This window comes from Phyllostomus discolor, chromosome 10, assembly GCF_004126475.2.
Source record: "Phyllostomus discolor isolate MPI-MPIP mPhyDis1 chromosome 10, mPhyDis1.pri.v3, whole genome shotgun sequence".
Lineage (NCBI taxonomy): Eukaryota > Metazoa > Chordata > Mammalia > Chiroptera > Phyllostomidae > Phyllostomus > Phyllostomus discolor.
In genome coordinates, this window is record NC_040912.2 from 13613232 (window position 1) to 13628733 (window position 15502).

Consider the following 15502-nt stretch of genomic DNA (forward strand, 5'->3'; position numbering starts at 1 on the left):
GTTCGATAAATGGATACTTTAGAATATCTCTTTTCCTATTTGAGATCAAGTAAGTTTTAGTAAAAATCTTGTAGCTAGTATAAGGGGGGGCTGACACAGGTCATCAATGTGGTAAATAACCTGCCACACGCCAGGCTCTGTGCCAGCTGTAGGAAATTAAAAAACAAAACAAGACAGAACAATAAAATGGTCTTTAAATTGCTTCTCCTGGAGGGAAAAAATAACCATTGTATTGTGGGCATTAGTGACAAAGGGGTGTGTATATTTTTCTTACCATTTAAGCTCTAGTGTGCCAGTAATCACCCTGTTTTTATCACCTGTTTTCTCTGTCTTTTCCTTCTATTTCTTCTTGTAATTTTTGTTCAGTTTGGACAGTTTAAAAGTGTTGTATGTCCATTTTCTTGCAGCATCCTTCCCCTAGGAGTGAACAGAGCTTCCTGTACCCCTTCTCCACCCCCCTGCCCGCATTCACTAAATTAGTGATTCCTTGCTTTCTCTGTGGCTTCTTACAGGCATCGTTTCAGAAGTACACCCCCAAAATATATCTCGGGAAATTCATTTTATAGACTTTGTTTAAGCTTGGATTCTCAGTCCTTGGGTTATTTTTAGTGAGGTAGACAAAACTGGAAGTGTGCACATTTGAAACATTAACCATTAGGTATTTAGTTTCTTGTTATTTGAGAGTGTTCAGTTAGTGCTCATGGAGCTTTTTATTCATTCTGAGCTCAGTGTTTACATTTCTGAAAAGACTGATTAGTAAGTTTTTATGGTAGATAGGTAAGTTTTAAAAATTTACCTTTCATATTTATTTCATAGTGACTCGACTGATAGTCTGTTTAGATAAGTAATGAAATGCAGTCCGTGGTTGCCAGTTGTTAAAATTCTCCCCGGCATTCGCCAGCAGTTGTCAGGTGAGGGAGGGTAACAACGCCCACGGATAAAAGTCAAACCACAAGATGTTATTTATAGCTCTTGGGGGATGCTGTCTCTTCCTACCCTTTAAACTGCTCAGTCACATCCTGCTTTGCATTTTAATTTCATGTAAATTTACATGCAGTAGAAGAATTTCTGGCAGTAGATACTAACATGAAATTAAACACTAAAATGAAAGAAGGCAGTTCTGCAGAGTAAATCTCCGTATCATTTCTGGGTGGAGACAAGATTTCGGGCAGCAGTTCCCAACCCTCACCGTGTATCACAGTCACTGGGGAGCTTGTCAAAATGCCCTCCCCCAGGCCTCCCCGCAGAGTGGTTGAGTGAATGGCGTGGAGCTGGCCCGGACTTTGGTATTTGTGGAAGCTCCCTGGGGCAATCCCAACCTGTAGCCAGGCCTGAGAAATATTGCATGCGGTGTCCTCCCTGCCCTCCACATGCCTCTCTCTATAGTCAAGTCCTACCCACATCTTCAAGGCTCCCTGCAGGCCACCACCTCTTTCTTTTTAAATTTTTTTTAATTTAAATTAATTGGGGTGACTTTGGTGAGTAAGATTACATAGCTTTCAAGGGAACATTACTATGATACATGGTCTATATACTGCATTGTGTGCCCGTCACCCAAAGTCAGATCATCTTCTGGTCACCAAGTGTTTGGCCCCCTTTACCCTTTACTACTCCCCACCCCACTTTCCTCTGGTAACTGCCATACTGTTGTTTGTGTCTGTGAGTTTCAGCTTTATATCCCACATCTGAGCGAAATCATATGGTTCTTAGCTTTTTCCGACTGACTTATTTCACTTAGCTGAGTATTCTCAAGGTCCATCCATGTTGTTGCAAATGGTAGTATTTCATCTTTTCTTATGGCTGAGTATTATTCCATAGTATGCAGGTATTATGTCTTCTTTATCCAATCAGCTATTGAAGGGCACTTTGGTTGTTTCTACACAGAAAACAGTATGGAGGGTCCTCAAAAATTAAGAAGAGTTAACATATGAGCCAGCAATCCTTCTGCTGGGTATCTGCCACAAAAATTTCAAAGCATTTATTTGCAAAGATATATGCACCCCTGTGTTCATTGCAGCACTGTTTCATGGTGACCAAAACAAGGCCACCTCTTTCAAACATTCGCTTACAACTCCAGCCAGTGAGCTCCTCCCTGTGAGTCCCCACAACCCCTAACTAGGTTTCCTACCCTCAGCTGTGTTTTGTTTCATCACGTACATTTTCTCTCCTTGGTCAGATTGATTTCCCCCTTGGATTAAGCTTTCATCATTTAGTTCCATCTCTTAGGATTTGGCACAGCCGTGGACACACAGTAGGTACTTTATAGATCTATACTGAGTTGATTTTGCATCAGCGTGGCTGTTCTCCCTTATCCCCTTGTCTTTGCACTGTAGCCTACTTTATTAGCCCACATTTATCCACGAGTGTTTCTTCCTCCTGAGCTGTGGAAGGGCAAGCAAGAGTGGCTAACCTGTGGAAGGAGGAGGAAACGCAGCCCATTCCTGATTTTATCACCTAAGAGTGGAGGGATTGTCCTTGATCTGTGGCCTCAACATTCAGTCACCCTGTTCTAGAGTGGCTCCCAGGACCATGGGGGTGACAAATGCAAGACAGAGCGGGCTGTCCTGCTGGAGGAGGCGGAACTGACCTGAGGAACGCACCTATACCGTAATGCACCTGTACCGTAAATCCTGCACCTGAAGGGTGTGGGATTATTTTGGGAGAAGATAATGTACTCCTAGAACCTGAAAATAGAAAGAAAAGGGAGAACGGATATTGGTAAACAACAAGCCAAGTCATGCGCGATAACTTGCCAAAATATCAGATCTACCACTTTTCGCCTTTGTTCATTGGTTTGGATAAAAGGAACTAAACTGTCACAGGAAGCCTCAAACGTGTCCCTAGTCCTCTGGAGTCGTGGTGAAAAGCTGAAGGACTGGAGGGGGGTGTGTGGTGTTTCTTCCTTTCCAGGGACTGGAAGAGGATAAGGAAAATGTTCAAATAACTGTAGCCCAGCTAGTGTTTACGAACGGGGTGTGGTTTGGGGGAGGTTCTTGACTTCTTTCAGGACAAGTGTGTTGGGCAAGAGATTTGCCAACTTAAGAGCATTCAACTGAAATTTCATGGGAAGGAAAAACATTAATAACATTTGGATGGAGAACACTAGGCATAGCAAAGATAAGACTGGTATCAGGGAAAGAGAATGTCAGTCATTCACACACACTCCCAACCCCCCACCTGGGAAGCCTGGTGGTCAGAACACCTGTAGCTGCCTGCCACCAGTGCAGCCTCTGAGGACGAGGCAGAGTAAACCTGCAGCATTAAAACTGGGACATAGATAGGGTCATCTGAGCTGTCCACCTCGGTTAGGGTGGTTCTCATGACCGAAATATGATTCCAGAAAGGAATATTTTGCTTTAAAGAAGCAGTCTATGGAAATCCAGCCCCTAAAGGTACATTGCCAGGTATAAGGTTGCCAGGAAAGGTTGTTAGGGTAGGATCAATATTATTGATTGCCTGACAGAGGTCACAGAGGATGCTTTCACCCCAGACACTGTAACTCTACAATAGAGGCCACATGTGCCGAGAAAACCCACTGTAGTCTTCGTTCCGTTCCCTTACACTCAACTCTTGACTCGTTTTGCTGGTCCTTTGATTTTTAAGAAGAGTGAGGAAATGCTGCAAGGAGATGCCTCTGAAAAGGAATGGAAACTTGGGTCAGCTATATAGAATGGCAGGAGCCAGGAGATGACATCCTTAAAGAAGCCATGTCCTCTGGAAACATTTCAACAGTTTGGACAAAAGAAAGAAATTAGCTCTCTATTGGCCAAGGACAAAACGGTAAGGAGACTTCCAAAGGAAAGGATAGCTGGCATGTTCTGACACACACACGTAACCCCAAACGATTCCCATAAAGAGGACAGGAGGAAGGCTCCTATGGAATACATAAGCGTGCTCACACTGAGAATTTTTTTCCTGTTGACTCAGATCAGTGAAGGATATATATGCAGTGTGGCTCAACAATGATTGCTACCAGTCTTTGGTAAAAGGCTAAAGGTTTATGTGATCTGAAGAGAAGCCAGAGCGTACTACCAGTCTTTGGAAGTTACTTTCCCACAGAACGGAAAATGAGCAAAAGGCAGCCCCAGGGTGAGAGGCAGACGCAGCACCTAGTGGCCAGGGTAGTAAGAATAAGTCAGAGTGCACGAAATACATAGCGTCCTTTCAGAGAGCTCAGAATCAAGCAGGGGCTCACAAGAGAAATAAAACTGGGGGTGGGACGGCTTCAGAAAACGTTTCAAGGCAAAGGCGACCCGTGAAGTGCTCTTCGGAGGGTGGAGGGAATTTCCGTGGGTGGAGGAGGGAAACCGGGTGCGAAGGGCGTGCTGCGCAGACGGACTGGCCTGAAACAGGCAGAGCAGCATGATTAGCTGCAGGAGAACCTAGAATGTGGCAGGGGGAGGGGGGGGGGCGCAGTGTGGGTTTTTGGAGATTAGGTTGAAATAATAACAGCTAAAATGTAATTGAGTGGTGTACTTCATTGAGTTTTACATGCATTAGTTAAAATTTGTTTTTCACTTACAGTTGGCAGGCAATATTATTTTGCATTAGCTTCATGGGTACAGCATAGTGGTAGATGATCGTATACTTTATAAAGTGTGCCCTGTACCCACCTGGCACCAATACATAGTTGTTATAATAGTATTGACTATATTCCCTGTGCTATACTTTATATCCCTGTGACTGTTTTCTAGTTAACAATTGTCCTCAACCTCTTCACCTCTGCCAGCCAGCCCCTCGGCCTCCCTCCCCATCTGGCAACCATCAGTTGATTCTCTGTATCTGGGAGCCTGTTTCAAGGTTTACATGCATTGTTCCAGTCAAACTTCACACAAACTTAGTACTTCTCTTTGTTCCCCTTTCCAGATGAGGAACCATCTCAGAAGTTCAGAGATACCCAGTCTGTAGTGGACAGAGCCAGAGTCCGAAGCCAGTTCAGTTTAACTGTATTGTGAAGAGTTTAGGATTTTTAACTTAATTCCATGACTCCTGGGAGTTTAGAGCAGAGAACAGACCCTGGGACCTTTTCTGGGAGGATGGGCTGGGGGAGGGAATGTCAGGTGGATTAAAGTGAAGGGAGGCGTGAAGCAGAGACCCCCTGAGTGGGGTTCCACAGTGCATTGGTGGCTGTGGGCATGGAAGAATGGAAGATGAGTTGGGGGTGATGAGATGCACGTCAGGACAGAGCTCTCCTAGCTCTGCATCGCAGTGTTGGGGACCTGGGGTGGGGGAGTCTGGGTGGCTTAGGGTGGGGGTCTTAGTCAGGTCAGGGGAGCCAGCACAGGTATCAGCATGAGGAAACGATGAGTTTTTTGCTCTTGAAGTGACGAGGAGGCTTCATGTTCAGGTGATAAACCCAGGGGCTGTCCACCAGGCTGGGAACCAGAGAGGGGAGCAAAGAGAACAGCGGGAATGCACAGCTGCCATGTTGAAGTCGTGGGTGTGGGTCAGGCGACCAAGAGCTAAAGTCGGTCACCAGCCAGTGGGTGAAGGACAAAATTTTGGTAACACTTTGAAAGATAAGAGGAATTAGGTAGGGGTGTCACACAATGATGATAGAATAATCTCAGTACAACTAAGGCCAGGAGTGAGCTAACGCTTGCAACAAGTGGTTAAAGGCTACAAGGACAGTTTACAAACATATATCCAGGGCCAGGTGAAAAAATAAAAGATAAGCTTCTAGGTGTAGAAAGTGTCTCTTCCCAAAACATCAGAAGTCAAAAGACTTACTCTAATTCTACTTGTTTTTCCATCTGTTTTCTAAAGAACTACTAGTTAAAAAGAATAAACATGGAGAAGAGGAAAGTGAAACCCAAGACAGGTGAAGGGATAGGAAAGAGGTTCTGGGTTCCAGTCCAGCCCCGAACACACCGGAGACTGAACCACTTCCATCCTCGCAGGACCTCTGGGAGTAAACTTAGTACGCCACATGAAAGAGGCTGAGATGTGGTCCTGAAGTCCAAAAATGGGTAGATGCTGACAGGATTATTAGACAGAGAAAGGAAATTTCTGAAAACTCTAGACCAGTGATTCTTGAGCCCAGCCGTGCACGGGAACTTGGTCGGGAGCTTTTACGAAATACTGTGGCTCAGGTCCCACCCTCAAAGTGTATGATGAAAGCGGTGTAAGGACATTATACCACCCCTTAGGGCATTCCAACAGGCATCCAGGGGTTGGAAGCACAGTTCCACACCCACGAGTTCTATCACTGCAAAGTTCTTGAATGAGTTATCTATTACTACATAGGTGGACAGTTCACGCTTAGAAAAGGGGCCTATTTGAGTTCACTTAAGACGAGATGCTGAAGGACCTAGTTTCCCTTTGTGGTGAGGTTATCGGATCATAAAAATACTAGACACAGTCGATCTTATTTCTACTAGTTGATGCCCGAGGATTGGGGGAGGGTCACCCCCAGCTCAGGAACGTGTCTTTGGCAGGGCTTGGATGACACAGGATGTGAGGTCTACAACACTGGGAACCACCTGGGCTGAAGACTGTTCGGTGAGAATCTGGGAGCTGGTGAGGACGACACAGCCCGATGAAGCAGAGCCAGCGGCACACGCCCCTCTCTGGAGGGAAGCGTGCGCTCAGGGGTGCAGGGTGAGTGCCAGGAGTGATGAGGAGTAAGGGCTCAGCATTGCAGCAGCGTCCTGGGCATCGAGGCCACCAGCCAGTGTTGCCAGAGAAAGGTCTTTATGAGCAGCGAGCTCCTTGCCCACTTTTTAAAGGAGGATGTCAGATTTCTGAAAACTCTATTTGGTGTTGATGTTTCTGCCTTGTGATATCCTTGTGAAAGGTGGAGGCTTAAGGTCTAAGTTGATAGCTTCTCTGCTGGTGCAGGATAGGACTGTCTGGACTAGGCAGGGGTGTCAAACTCCTCTTCATCGGGGGCCACATCAGCCTCGTGGTTGCCTTCAAAGGGCCGAGTGCAATATCAGCTCCTTAACAGTTAAGGAGTAGTTATGTTTATACAGCCCTAAAATTATTTTGACCCTTTGAAGGCAACGGCGAGGCCAATGTGGCCCCTGGTGAAGATGAGTTTGACACCACTGGGTGTGACATGGAATTTTCATAATCACCCTTTAGAAATTACCTTTGCATCCTTCTCCATACCTGCCTGCAAGTGTTCTCTCCTAAAAACCTACCAGCTCTGACTTGTCCACCTGTCATCTTCCGAAAGGCTGGCAGTTAGCAACCTTGGCCACCCAGGTCTCTTCAAACCTTCCTTTGCCTTTCTTCACGAGCAGTCTTTGATAGGCCACATTCTGATTGTGGGAGCAAGGGGTTACTGTGTGGTTCCTCCCTCCCTTCCCACTGGTTCTTAGGGTGTTTGGGGAATTAGCACTGCCAGTCCAAGGCGGGGGCTCACCCGAGAAGATGACGTGGAAGGCTTGCTAGAGTTGGAGGCTGAGCAGAAAACTACCTACTATCAGAACACCTTGTCAGTGGCCCAGCAGCAGCTTGTACAACTTTCTAGCTTAAAAAAAAACAACGATGATGAATTATTTAAACATTGTCTTACTTTGCAACATATCCGAAGTCGTTTCCAAGAATACATATACTACACAAAGGCATAGTGGGTAGCTGAGAGAACTGGAGCACCGTGACAATCAAGGGAAGCCAGGCACACAGAAACACTCATCTATTAAAGAGTGCCTGAGGCATGCCACTAGTCTGACCGTGTCCACCCTCGTACCCCCAACAAAGAGGGGTATGTTCTCAGACGTACATTCTTCGTGTCTGCAGGCCAAGAACAAGCCAGTCATTTAGGAGTGGCACTTTGATCCAAGACCTGAAGTGTTTCTCATAAAGGTCCTTTAAAGCCTTTGTCTTGTGTAAATTGGTACGGCCATGTTGCAGAGCCATTTGGAACATCCAGTAAAACCGAAACTAGTTCTGCCCTAAGATTCAGCAGTCCCACTTATTTTAGAAAATTACGCCACAGCCTCACTGGGAGCAGATCCTGCAGCACCATTTTTTAATAGCAAAGGCCAGGAAAACAACCTAAAGGAAGAATAAGTTCAACAAGGCATAGTCATGCCATGGAGCGGTGTCGCAGGAATAAACTAGAACGTATGTGTGGTGTGTAATTATTGTGAGCAGAAATAAGCCAGCTGCAGAAATGTCCGGTATGGTACTGTTTATTGTGAAAAAAAAATTAAAAAGCCAGAAAAATGGTGGCTATGTATGTTTGTATAAATAAGAGTAGAAAGCAGTTAATTTTGCGTGATAAGAACATGGATTATTTTTATTTTTCTGATACAAGAGAAAAGCAGCCACTGAGACGTTGTGCATGACAGTGACCCCCGCGTCCCGTCCCACACAGGCTAACTCATCGAGAGGCGACTGCCCTGTCGTGTTTTATATATGTTTATGTGATTAGCTCATCGCCTCAACAACCCCTTTAGGGAGAGCTTTTAATTATTTCCATTTGTCAAGTGAAAAGCTGAGAATGAGAGAGGCTAAAAATGTACCTAAAGCCACTCAGGCTGGCTTTGGACCCAGTCAGTTTGAATCCAGAGCTTGTAGTCTTACTACACGACTATACAAAATTTCCCAGTGGGTTGGATGTAATGCCCGTCATTGTAGGTCGGGGGCCTAACCCAGGGGATAGGGCAGGAGAAGTATATGGCAAGAGCCTGGAGGGTAGATATTTTGTGTTCAGGATCAAGGATAGATCCATGGGCGCTGACTCTTAGGACCAGACTGCAGTTAATGCCTTAATGAAAACAGGGCTCCCAATCAGGATGAGGCGTGGCATGGGCTTCTGCTCACCCCACCATGCCATGTAGACCTTAGCAGGATAGGTCTGTCTGGCCAACTCTGTCCTCATGTCTGCAGAGCTGTTTGAGAAACTTTGATGTGGTGATAAAAGATGGGAGTGGGGACTGGAAACACGTGTATCTGGCATTCACCATCCCTAGTTTGAAGTAGGAGCTAAGCAGTGGCACAGTATTGTCTTTGAAAAAGAGCTTGGGGGTCCACTCCAGTCTGTTGTCAAACGTATAGAAGATGCCGCAGGAGTCTATGCCCAGGATGAAATATTAACCTTGGCAGTGGTTCTTAAATTTGGGTTCTTAAAATCAGAGTCATGTGGAGAACTTGTTAAAAACAAGTTACTGAACTTCTGGTCATGACAGCAGAGTTGAAAACATGCTGTGCTTGCCTTCTCCCATGACCACACCGAAATTACATCTGGAGGACAGAACAGCCGTCACTGAGAACTGCCTGCAGTGTGGCTGAACAGAACTAAAACCAAGGATATAAAGAAGCTCCATCAAGACTGGTAGGAGGGGCAGAGACGCTGAATGGGCTGGCCCCATGCCCACGTGTGGGGGTTAAACATTTGGAGGGATATCTTGGCTGCAGAGGTTCCCCCTGAGGAGTGAGGTGTCCCAGGCCCACACCAGGTTTCACAGCCCAGGGCTCCAGTGCCAGGAAGAGGAGTCCCCATGGCTCTGGCTATGGAAACCAGTGAGGATGATGGTTGAGTGAGAAGGAGGGCTTCTGTAGTCCCAGGTGTTCCTCTTCAAGGGCTCATGCATGGACCTACTTGCTGAGGGACTCACTTGCTTTGAGCTGTGACACTGGAGCAGCAGCTTGAAAACCTCCAGAGATATATGGGGAAGAACTGAATTGTTATGCTTCAGGCAAGGGCTGTTTTCTCCTTGACGTACGTGCTGGCAGAGGCCACTGTTTCTTTGTCAAGCCCTCCCCTCTGCAGGTACAGGCAGGTGCCATATCTGAGTCTTCATCAACCTGGCTCGCACTGTTCACCCCATCCTGGTGATTGCCTGAGACCCTGTCCCACCCAACTTGTGGGTCCATCCAAGCCATTTTCAATGGCTTTTCCATTAAAAAAATAGCCTGTCTTGGCTTAAGCTTCAGACTTTCCTAAAGTCTCTCAGAAGCTCACAAACCCCAAATAAGCAGCATTTGACTTTGGTGTGCTCCATACCTCTTGCTAAGTGGCCCTAAACTTGACACTAGTGGCTGCCAGTCTTGGTTTGCATCTTAGTCTCTCCCAGGTACCTGTAAGCCCAGCACAAGTAGCAACCATCAGCAGTTCACTTTGTAACTCATACCAGGTGGCCCTGAGCAGAGCAAAGGCAGCAGCTGATTTGGTCTGCATCAGACTCCTACCAAGAGGCCCCAGAATCAACACACCCAGGAAACAGCTTCAGACCACACTAGAGCACCACCCAATCACCTCCACAAATAATACACCCACAGGGCAGGTTCAGTAGGCATCAGAACCCTGCTAAAGTGAATCCTGCTCTATGAAGCCAGCCCCTGTATAACAGGTCCTTCACTATCTAGTCACAACCAGTCCCCGCAGCCAAGTAGCCTGAGGAGTAGTCAGTTACTCCCATTGATGTGCTAACAGCAGTTAAGGATCAGTTACAACAGGAGGGCACACACACACACACACAAGGAACACTTCTGGAGCACCTGGCTCAGGTGACCAGGAAGACTGCATCAGTGAGCCCCACAGGATACCTACTACATAAGGCCACTCTGCCAAGACTGGAGACATAGCACCTCTTCCTAACACACAGAAACAAACATAAGGAGGCAGCCAAAATGAAGAGATGAAAAAACATGTTCCAAATGAAAGAATAGGACCAAACTCCAGAAAAAGAGCTAAACAAAATGGGGACAAGCAGTCCAGACTCAGAGTTCAAAACACTGGTTATAAGGATGCTGAATGAACTCAATGAAAACTTTAACAAAGACACAGGAAACATAAAGAAGGAGATAAAACAAAAAACATAGAAAGGAACCAGTCAGAAATGAAGAATATAATAAGCAACCTGAAGAATACATTAGAGGGAATCAACAGTGGAGTCAATGGAGCAGAGGATCAAATGAGAGATTTGGAAGGTAAGATAGGAGAAAAAAGAACAGTAAAAATACAAAAGAATCTAAAACATGAGGATAAGTAATGTAAGGGGCCTCTGGAACAATATCACACATAATAACATCCACATCATAGGGGAACTAGAAGTAGAAGAGAAAGAGCAAGGAATTAAAAACCCATTTGAAGAAATAATGACTGAAAATTTCCCTAACCTGGTGAAGAAAATAGACATACAAGTCTGGGAAGTGCAGAGTCCAAAACAAGATGAATTAAAAGAAGCCTACAACAAGACATATTGTAATTAAAATGCCAAGCATTAAAGACAAAGAGAAAATCTTAAAAGCAGCAAGAGAAAAGTAGTTAGTTACCTACAAGGGTGCTTTCGTAAGACCATCAGCTGATTTTTCAACAGAAACATGTCAGGCTAGAAGGGATTGGCAAGTAATACTGCAAGTGATGAAAAGCAAGGACCTACAACTGAAATTACTCTACCCGGCCAGGCTATCATTTAGAATTGAAGGACAGATAAAGGCCTTCCCAGACAAAAAAAACTAAAGGAGTTTATCACTACCAACTGATATGACACGGAATGTTAAAGGGACTTATTTAGGAAGAAGTAGAAAAAAAGATAAAAAATATGAATAATAAAATGACAACAACTACATACCTCTCAATAATTACTTTAAATGTAAATTGATTAAATACTCCAGTTAAAAGACATTCAGTTGCTGAGTGGATAAGAAAGGAAGGCCCATATATGTACTGCTTACAAAAAACCTATGTCAGATCAAAAGACATACAGAGTGAAAGTAAAGTAATGGAAAAAGATATTTCATGAAAATGGAAATAAAAAAAAAGCTGGGGTAGCAATACTTATATCAGACAAAATAGTCTTTTAAAACAAAGGTTATAATGAGACAAAGACAGACCTAGCAATTCCACTTCTAGATATTTATCTAAACAAATCCAAAACAAATTCTAGAAGACATATGCATTCCTGTGTACATGCAGCATTCTTTATAATAGCCAAGATATATTCATTGATAGGCAAATGAATGAAGAAGAGATGGTACATATATACAATAGACTGTTACCAATAAAAAGAATGAAATTTTGCCATCTGCAATAGCAAGGGTGGACCTAGAGGGTATTATGCTAAGCAAAATAAGTCAGACAGACAAATAGAAATACCTTATGATTTCGCTTATATGTGGAATCTGAAAAAAACAAAAAAACAAAAATGAACAGACAAAACAGAAACAAACTCATAGATAACACACAAGATTTTGATGGTTGCCAGATTGGTTGGGGGTTTAGGGGGATGAGGAAAAGGGGAGGGGATTAAGATGTACAAACTGTCAGTGTTAAAGAGCAGTCATAAGGATGTAAAGTTCACCATAGGGAATATAGTTAATAATATTATAATGACTATGTCTGGTGTCAGATGGGTAGAAGGCTTAATGGGATAATCACTTCATAAGTTATATAAAAGTTTAATCATCATGTTGCATGCCTGAAACTAATAAAATATTGCCTGTCAACTGCAACTGAAAAGTAAAAATTATTTTAAAAATTAACAAGTGAATACATTTCTATAATTTATAATTTTTGTTTACATACTCTTTAATCATCTCATGACAAAGTTTCTCTAGTACCATCTACAGGAAAAAATTGAAAGGTAAATTAGTGGTGCGTCTCTCGTGAATAAAATTGATCAATTAAAAAAAAAAAGCAGGGTGTCAGGCCCTACCCTCAGCTCCTGACATCACAGATTTGTAGCCTGAGAACTGACATTTCTGACAAGTTCCCAGTGGCTGCCATTGCTGCTGGTCTGAAGACCGCTTTTTGAAAATCACAGGCCTAGGATAATAAACCAGGGTTTTGGCTTCCTACTCTATCTGCTACATCACAAATACACAAGTGGAAGAATGAGTTCAGGGTGGATAAGAACAGTTAAAAACTATTGGCTATGTCAGAGGGTCTCAAACTCTAACATGCACAAAAATCACTTAGGGGACATGTTAAATATGCACATTATCAGGCCCATCCCTAGATATTCGGATTCAGTTTATCTAAAGTGGAGTTTCCAAGATCTGCATTTTAATCAAGGGTCTAGGAGACTTTGAGGAAGGTGAACCCAGATACTTTGAGAAGTCAGACATGCCTGCACAGTTACGGGGGATTTACAGTGGGTCGGCACGTCTGGACCAGAGATGCCAGCTAATGAGCAAACATCCATGAGCGATGGAGAGGATCTCAGTGCCCTGGGTGGGCTTCTCTTAGTGAGTCTCCCAGGGTGATCTCCTTGGGTGAGGACAGAATTCACATACCCACGCCATCCATGGATGCTGTGATGAAGAACACGTGGGCCAAGTACATGGAATGACAGTTGGTCCCTGAAAATATCTTGACAGACTGGAATAACAGGCCAAAATTAATAATAATAATAATAATAATAATAATGAAGAAGAAGAAGAACAAAGTTACACCCCGAATTTCAGTAAAAGGAAGTCAGGGGCGCCTATTCAGAAAGAAGAAAACCTAGCTTCTCCACAATTGCTCCGATATCCGAGCCCCATAGAACAGGGAGCACAGTTAGTGGTCGCAGTGTGCACAGGGCAAGAGAGGCAATTGCCCCCTTCCATCCAGCACTGCCAGACCACACCAGAGCTTGTCTTTTGGTCTGGGCACCATTTTCAGGGAGGCACAGATGGATGGAAGTGTAATCAGAGCTGGACATCTGTGACCATGAGGGCTCTGGATCCGTGTCACATGAGAAACGGCTGATGGAAATGCGGCTCTTTGGTCCGGAGAAGAAACGGTCTGCTGGGTGGGAGGTGGGGATGGTGGGGAGAAAGGTAACTCTTGTTCCCTGTCGTGATAGAGGGTAGATCTAGGACCGATGTATGGAAATTAGAGTGAGACAAATTTCAACTGTAAATGAAAAACCATCTGGAATTCTTTTTTTAACAACATTAAATCTCTGTTCTGGGAAATGGTCAAACATTGATGATCTGGCAGCGCTACAGAAAGAATTCTTGCTTTGGGTAAGAAGCTGGGCTAGAATTCGCACTTAGGTTCCAAGATTCTGGGCGATGATTGACAAGTATTTTCGTGCTTTTCCTTCTATTTACTCAACAGTGGTAAATAAATGGTTTGAGCCACTGTCAGACTTTTTGTCTCATGGAAACTGACATGCTGCCAGCCTGTGTCCGTGTGCATTTCCGTTGCCATGTCGGGCTCTGAGCAGTAACAGATTCTCCCCTAAGAAGTGGATTGCCAAGGGCATGAGACACCTGCTTCATGGATGGTGAGGGGTGGGAATGGCTGTTCTGTTTCAACAGGAGAGAGGAAGCATTTGAATCTTTAGTCCTCTTGACCCCAGCCCTCCCAGAAGACACAGAGGGTCTTTGGAGGGATGCTTTGCCCACAGAGAAGTGGGGGGTGGAGGTGTCTTTGACTCTGAGTCTCAGCCCTCATCCTGTGGGGACAGCCAGGGAGCGTCCCTGCCTTGGTCAGCAGTCCAGGTCTTTGTGGCAAGTCAGCCGCACCCCACACATTGGCCCAGGATCGGCCCTGGAGGGCACTGTGATTGGAACCCTGTCCCTGGATCCCCTGCTTGTCTGCAGAACTCACCACCACGTAACCAAAGCCCTGCTTGTGGCCATGGAGCGTTTTGGAAGGCAAGACAGGAAGTGCCACTTATTTTTAAAAAGCTGCGTATCTAGGAATAGAACAATTTTCTTTTACCAAAGAAGACCCGAAGATCAGAAGTGCATATTCCATTATACATTTGTTGGTGTTAATTCAGGACATGGTTTATCTATATGCCATCTGGGCTTCATGTGACTTGTTTGCAAGGATGGAATCCAAACCGGTGGTTCTCAAACAGAACATGACCGTGTGTGTGAGTGTCGGCCCTTCGGCCTAAGGGGAGAATAAGGAGCTGTGTTATATACCAGCATTTCAAATCTGCCAGCTAATGTTAGGCTGCTTTTTTGGACAGCCAATGGTGATGAATAATGTGGCTTTTACACTTCAGCCTTTCTGTCTGCCTCCCAAGCACGCGTGCTATTTGGGTGATTTAAAAATCTGTTCGCACTTGTGCTACGGATTTGGGGAAATGTTACTATGTTGAAAGACAAAAGTCTTTTAGAATTCCACAGAGTCCTTATATAGCTGTGGCTGCAAGGGCGGGCAGGAGCTGGTCTCAGCTGCGGCCGCCCCTCTCAGGAAGCTGGGAGAGGAATAAATGGAACTGACATCTGTTCGGGGTCTGTCCTGTGCAGGCCCGGCAGCTGATCCTCATTTCCTCCTTTCCTCCTCACAGTTCCTCATTTCCGGGATAAAAAACCCGCAGGTCAGAGAGGTTAATATATTTGTCAAGATGCACAGGGTTTATAATGAGGGAGCACCGATTCAAACTTAGGTCTGGCTCCTCGCGAGGCGCGTATGGGATGCATACACCTCCTTTCTATCCTTTTCCAAACTCTGTATTCTTTCCTAAGTGAATGTGTCCCAAATAACTCTTGAAATCGGCCTTTGTTGCCAAAAATGCTTGGCAGTGCCTTGGTCATCTATTCTTGGCCATTCTTGGTAGAAATCAGAGTTCTCTTCTCCCTAATGGAAGCCCCGTGTGTT

At 44.8% G+C, this 15502-nt stretch overlaps 1 protein-coding gene across 7 annotated transcripts in view; it reads left to right on the forward strand.

Moving 5' to 3' along the window:
* OSBPL3 (oxysterol binding protein like 3) overlaps positions 1 to 15502 on the forward strand; it is a 160311-nt gene that overhangs the window by 64370 nt on the left and 80439 nt on the right. The window contains exon 1 of one of the 7 annotated variants that reach the window (XM_036010490.1): positions 9159 to 9286. The exons of the other annotated variants lie outside the window; for them this stretch is intronic. The gene's annotated coding sequence lies outside the window, so the exon portion shown is untranslated. Of the gene's footprint in view, positions 1 to 9158; positions 9287 to 15502 lie in introns of those variants that run through there. 7 annotated transcript variants of the gene reach the window in all.